The 6,000-nt window shown below is 37.9% G+C and overlaps 1 long non-coding RNA gene across 1 annotated transcript; it reads right to left on the bottom strand.

Annotated features, from left to right (window-relative positions):
- Positions 1 to 320: 320 nt before the first annotated feature.
- Positions 321 to 3,013, bottom strand: LOC145456294 (uncharacterized). Its single transcript, XR_013920559.1, has 3 exons — positions 2,853 to 3,013; positions 804 to 932; positions 321 to 438 (listed from the first exon to the last, which is right to left on the bottom strand). It is a non-coding gene; the product is annotated as an uncharacterized LOC145456294 (long non-coding RNA).
- Between the last annotated feature and the right edge of the window lie 2,987 nt (positions 3,014 to 6,000).

Here is a 6,000-nt window from a genome sequence, read left to right as displayed (position 1 = left end):
GGATGGTCCAAGACTTGGAAAGCCCTATATAACGATATCTGTACCTTCTCTGTCCAGCGGCAAATCCACATCATGCGCTCATGGTATGCATATATTATGCACATATCGTATGTGGTGTGTGTATATCTGTGTAAATGCCCCAAAACATCAAAAACAAAAATATGTAACGTCCTAAATCATGGAGCAGGAGAGACAACTGCAGTATTTGTGACAGCGGTAATTTGCACTTGGTTTGTGCGAATTGAATCGTAGTATATTGCATGGTAGACTTCATATTCGTATTAATGAGCCAAAAAAACAAGAACTGCGTGAAGAACGAATTTTGCATTTTCCGGTTACAAGTTTATTTGAGTTCTGAATATCATAGTCTATACACGATTATATCATATATCAGGTTTCATTCATGCAAGACGCAAGTGATCTTCCTCGAGCACAAATCTGAAACATTGATAATTGATTAAAACATGACTAAAAAGGATGAATGCTATTACAAGAAGCCTATAGCTGCTTCTTCTCTTGTATGATATTATTGTCATTTTTAGTCTTCCCGAGGTATCGAATATTGGATATATTTGGATATTTCAGGGATGAAATGAAATTGAAATGAAATATTTGTGCAATTCTTTAGTTCGTTTTGGTGAATTAGGAAAAAGAACTCCCTATATGCATACTGATGAATGGCGGTAGACAAATTATGACCGTTAGCCTATCTAGTGGTACAGTAGTCGGAACCTCGAGTTGTCATTACCTTAACACTAGCGGAGGTAGCACAGTTGACTATGTATATATAACGACAATCTTACTTTATGTTCAGCATGTTCCGCAGCTCACTGGACAAAGTTGTTGCATCCAAGTCTGCGAGCATCCAGAAAGTGCAACTTCGGCCGGACAATTTGCCCATCCGTCAACGCACTGTGATCTCCTTAACCTGACTGCGGAATAAAAATAAGAATACTTCATACCAGTATTGGATAATAATCAGCAACAAATGCAGTCAAACCAGAACATCAATCAATGCGCGGAATCAGCAACATAGGTGAACCGCAACAAAATACTTCCACTTTTTCGGAGTACTGAAGTAGGTTTTGCCTACTTGCACTACTTACTCAATTGCTATGAGTGTATACTATTGCCACGTCTACTTAACAGTATTCAGGTTTTCAACACAACTATACCTGGCAATATGTGCTTTTATACTTTCTTAGAAATCGTTACTTCTACTTTTACTTTGAGTACCAACGATGACTAGTTTGACTACTTCTGGTCATCAATCGGCACAGTATTCATGCTAATCATACATTCAACAGTGCTGATTTCTTTATGTATGATCTGTTGCGAGATAGCCTAGTGGTATCATCCAATGCTGAAACAACAATAGGCTGCTCCTCGGCTCCTCCTTGCCACATCGTGAGCGGGTGTCTTATAAAAGCCTAGAAGTGGGCCATGCTGCAGCTAGGCAGCTACATAATAAAAATGAAGAAATTTGGCCTGGTGTAAATGACAATGTAGTCGACAAACACCATGAATACCACAAAAACATATTACGTATGATGAATATTGCGAATATTATACCGGATTTCATAATAAGCATTAAGCTACACCAGTGGTTCTTAACCTTGCCTTGATTTTGAAGGGTGTGGAAACGCTCAGGAGAGATATGGGGGCCGCTGAAGAAAAATGGCTTCGCAGTAGATGATGTAGTAGTAGGACATATCCCTAATGAGTATTCAGAGCAAATTAACACTGCACAAAACATGTCAAATCTCGAAATCAACGTTTTCTACATATGTTTTCGTAAATGTAGAGGTTCATTATGATTCATGTAAAATGAATTGCGCGTACTTTTAGATCTCCAATTTCACGTTAAACACTACCGTCACGCTTGTTAGGGTTATTTTCAACAAAATATTATACAATTATATCCTGCATCGCACAGTGTGTGGATATCGAAGGAGGCGCTGTATATCACTTTTGAGAGTGAGAGCCCCATGAACATACCCAGGCATTTTGACGTCGGCCATTACCACGCCACGATGCACGAAGAAATATAAAGTTACGGCCAATATCGGACTCCGAGAAGTCAGCGATAAAACCTTAGCCGAAGAGGATTGCCCTTATTTTGACCGTAAACTTCGATGTATATAAGTCTAATTGTCCATAGGTGCTTAAATCTTTCCTGCTGAATCATCATGTCGTCGCAATCTTCACATCACATGGCGAATAGCATTTATCAGAGAAAAATTATTTGCCAGTGAAGAAATACAAATTTTGAATCGTGTGCTTATTTAAGTTTATTACGTATATGCGTTTCAATATATTTTGACTATATAGCGGACAAAAGGTAACAAAATAACAACATGTGATGAAGAAATTGTACCAACGGCACTCCCGAATATTATTAATTATAAATTACTTGACTGTTTAATCTGATTACGTTGGCTGAGAGGATAAAAAGTTTATAGCAGCATATAGATGCAATTACCACCTATTCATACACGCAATAAAGAAAATTTTGACAATCTTTTTTTAGGGGGACTGACGAAGTGCTGTGACGTAGTGTTACTATATTTCGGAATCGGGAAAGGAGTGCACTTTTTCACAATTTTCAGACTTACAATACTGGAGTAAAATCCGGGAAAATGGGTAGATTTACCATGAAATTGTGGTTGGTTGACTAGAAAAAAATCACATTTCAGGCTCAACTCACGAAATACTGTTTTCTTCCAGATTTTATGTTGGTTGACTAAAAATATCAACACATCCAATCATACCGTCAATTAAATTATTGTAAAACTAATTGTTGATTTTTAGCCAGTCATTGCATCGCCTCGTTATATTCCTAATACACTTACTCATCTTTCTCGCATTCCCCATAGACGATGTCAGAAGCAAAATGGCCCCGATGACTGCCAATAACACAAATTTATTTAGGGAAAGCATCTTCAGTTCTGATATCGAAAATTGTAGTCTAATACAATTTATAGTCTATATCAGAAAATATACATAGTCTTGAAATAAGTCATCACCAAACACACCCATCCCATTTTAAGATGATAAGATATCTACGTTGTTAACGACCACATACGAAATCTCTTTCTGTGTCGCTTCTTAATTTAGAACGAATTTAAAGTGAGTTGTGTATTAAGTCGCGCGGATATATATCGACAGTACTCAAAACACATGATTTCATCCTTCATGTTAATTTCCAACTATGTAACAACAGCAATTGAGAGATTGTCTGTGAATTCATTCATCGACCGAATGCATTTAATTTCATTTTTATGGCATTCGATAAATGAGCGAAGTAAATACAATAAACATCGCGAGTTTTCAAGTTTCTTTCATCAAGGGAAGTTATAAAGCATTTCAATATTATTCAAAACATATGATTTCATTCGTCGTGCCGCTCTGTACACGAGCGCAGGAAATACAATAGTGATCGTGAGTTTATCAGCTCATTTCCTCACGGGAAATTTAATTATGTCAACTACTTTGATATTATTCAAAACCTGCGATATCATTCGTCGTGCGAATCTTTAAATGAGCGAAGGCATAACAATAAAGATCTTTAGTTAATAGTCAGTTCACTTCATCAAGAGACGTTTACCTCGATGCAAGTAAATCATTTAGATTTTATTCACTGTTATGTGTTAGCGATTTTATCATTAGTTTCGTTCTATAACTGCAAAACGAAGAACATGCGTTTTGCTTCTCTTTTGTACGCTGCACACCCCTTTATATAGCCTACTGCAACATTCGACATTTTAGAGTTAGTATACAATTTCGTACTTTGGTGTATGCTGCGTAATGCGTATTCATGTTATCTGTCAAAGGGAAAATCTACAATACACAAGAGCAACAAGGTTGTAAACGTATGCTAATATCTATGCTCAGATTGCTCACCACATAGCAAACACTGATCAACAAATTATAATGAGAATTGGCAAAACACGAACGAGTGTTTCCTGTTGTTCGTAATGTATGTTTCTGTAAAGTCAATTATGAGATCCATGAACAATTGCACAATATTGTATAATCTTCGTTGAATATTCACCGGATAGTTATCGTTAGTATATTAGTAGTGAGAGAAGGAAAATACTATTATGAGTGAGAAAGGCTGTTGTATGTAGATTTGATGTGTCGTGACAGTGACCCGATCATTCATATAAGGCAGGGGTGTCAAACATACGGCCCGCCAGACGATTTCATCCTGCCCGCGAAGCTATTTTGATGAATGAAATAATACATGTATTTATTCACCACATATCTAACAAATGCTTAGATTTTTAGGCAGAAATGCTTCAATTAATTAATCCCTCAAGACAGCAAATGTCGAGTATGTCCTGTCCATTAGGATTACAATACATCCTCTTTTTTGACTTTTTTGAAAGTGTCCTCGAAGGACGCCGAAATGTCCTCTTTTTTGAAAATATTGTTTAAATATAGGGAAAAATTCGAATGAGACACAGTAAACCAGCACTGAAGTAATGCTCCGGTGGCTATTTCGGGAGCTGAGCTGGAAAGTTTCTCTTTGTGATTTTTTAGTCAACCGACCATGAAATGGAAAAAAAATACCATTTTTCAGGATTTTCCTACGGTATTGCAAGTCTGAAAATTCTGAAAAAGTGTCCACTTGTCAGATTTCCAAAATATGGTAACCCTACTGTCCATGCATCCGTTTTGGCTCAAAAGGTTCCCGGTCTCCACTGAAACCCGAATCGCGATTCAATCCCGATGACCCAGAATCCACCGTTCACGATTACAGCTGACTCTCTTGTATTCCTCACAACGCATACCCAGGGCTAACGCTAGATTACGACTAAACAAAGGAAGCATAGAAATATGCAAACTTATATCGTCTCTAGAGCCACTGTTTTAGGGGTTTATAACTGTATCCAACTGGTCCATCATCCTACTTTTGTCAATTCCATTGTTCGCGGATAAAGGTGTTGCTATAATGGAGCCCCTTTAGAGTACCATAATGTGATCATAAATCCGTCGTTATCATCTGGGGATGCTGTGTCAACAGTTTTAAAGATGAATATAATGAAGGGGAAAACAGGAAAGCAATGAAGGCGAAGCAGGAGGCAAAACAAGTCCGGAACCGGAATAAATACCACTAGTGGAATAACCTGAGAAAGCAGCCGTGGCGGGATCATTTTAAAGTCACTCGCCTACATTGGATGATACATCCTGTAGCGTGCACAGTGCGTACATGTCGCTTTCTACGTGTAACTCACCCTGTTCGTGACTAAACAATTTCTTAACTCCTGTCAATCATGTTCCAACTTCGCATGTAGCGACTCCAACGTAAAGCCATTTGTTAATCATTATTTTCTTTCCGCTATATTTTTTGTTCGTCGAGTACAATTAATGGGAGTTTGTATTGCTGGTGCGGATTTCTGAGACATGCGATGAAGTTAGACCAGACCTGGGCAAAGTGCGGCCCGCCAAGCTATTCTGTGCGGCTGGCGGAAGGTTGCTTGGAATTCAAAACATGAAACTTGCATTTTGAATGACTAACACCATAGGCTGTATCAAATGAACAGTAAATTCGTTTACTTCGATATATATACATATATGCTTAATTGTCCATAGGCGCCTCATCCGCCGGCGTCGAATGTTCCCGTCCTGGCGATCTGAACCCTACAGGACAAATGCCATCCCGCAGAGAAAAATTATTTGCCAGATAAGAAATATCAATTTGAAATCATGTGCTTCTTTATGTTTGGTACGTTCTTGCGATTTCCAGATATTTTGACATAGCAGATATAGAAGGTCACGAAAAAGCAACATGCAACGAAGTCAATATAACAACGGGTCCACCCGAAGATGCTTAATTAATATTTAGGGATCCTACCTTTTCCAACACACCACACTCAGCTCTACAGATAAATCTGATTACGTGAGCAGAGTGAGGATAAAAAATTAATAGCAATATATGATATATGCAATTCCCGACCATATTGACCGATTCAAACATGAATCATAAAAGTTTGT

This window comes from Botryllus schlosseri, chromosome 14, assembly GCF_051294905.1.
Source record: "Botryllus schlosseri isolate E-star chromosome 14, Bs_hap1, whole genome shotgun sequence".
NCBI lineage: Eukaryota > Metazoa > Chordata > Ascidiacea > Stolidobranchia > Styelidae > Botryllus > Botryllus schlosseri.
Note: the sequence above shows the minus strand (reverse complement) of the source record. Positions and strands in the feature narration are given on the sequence as shown.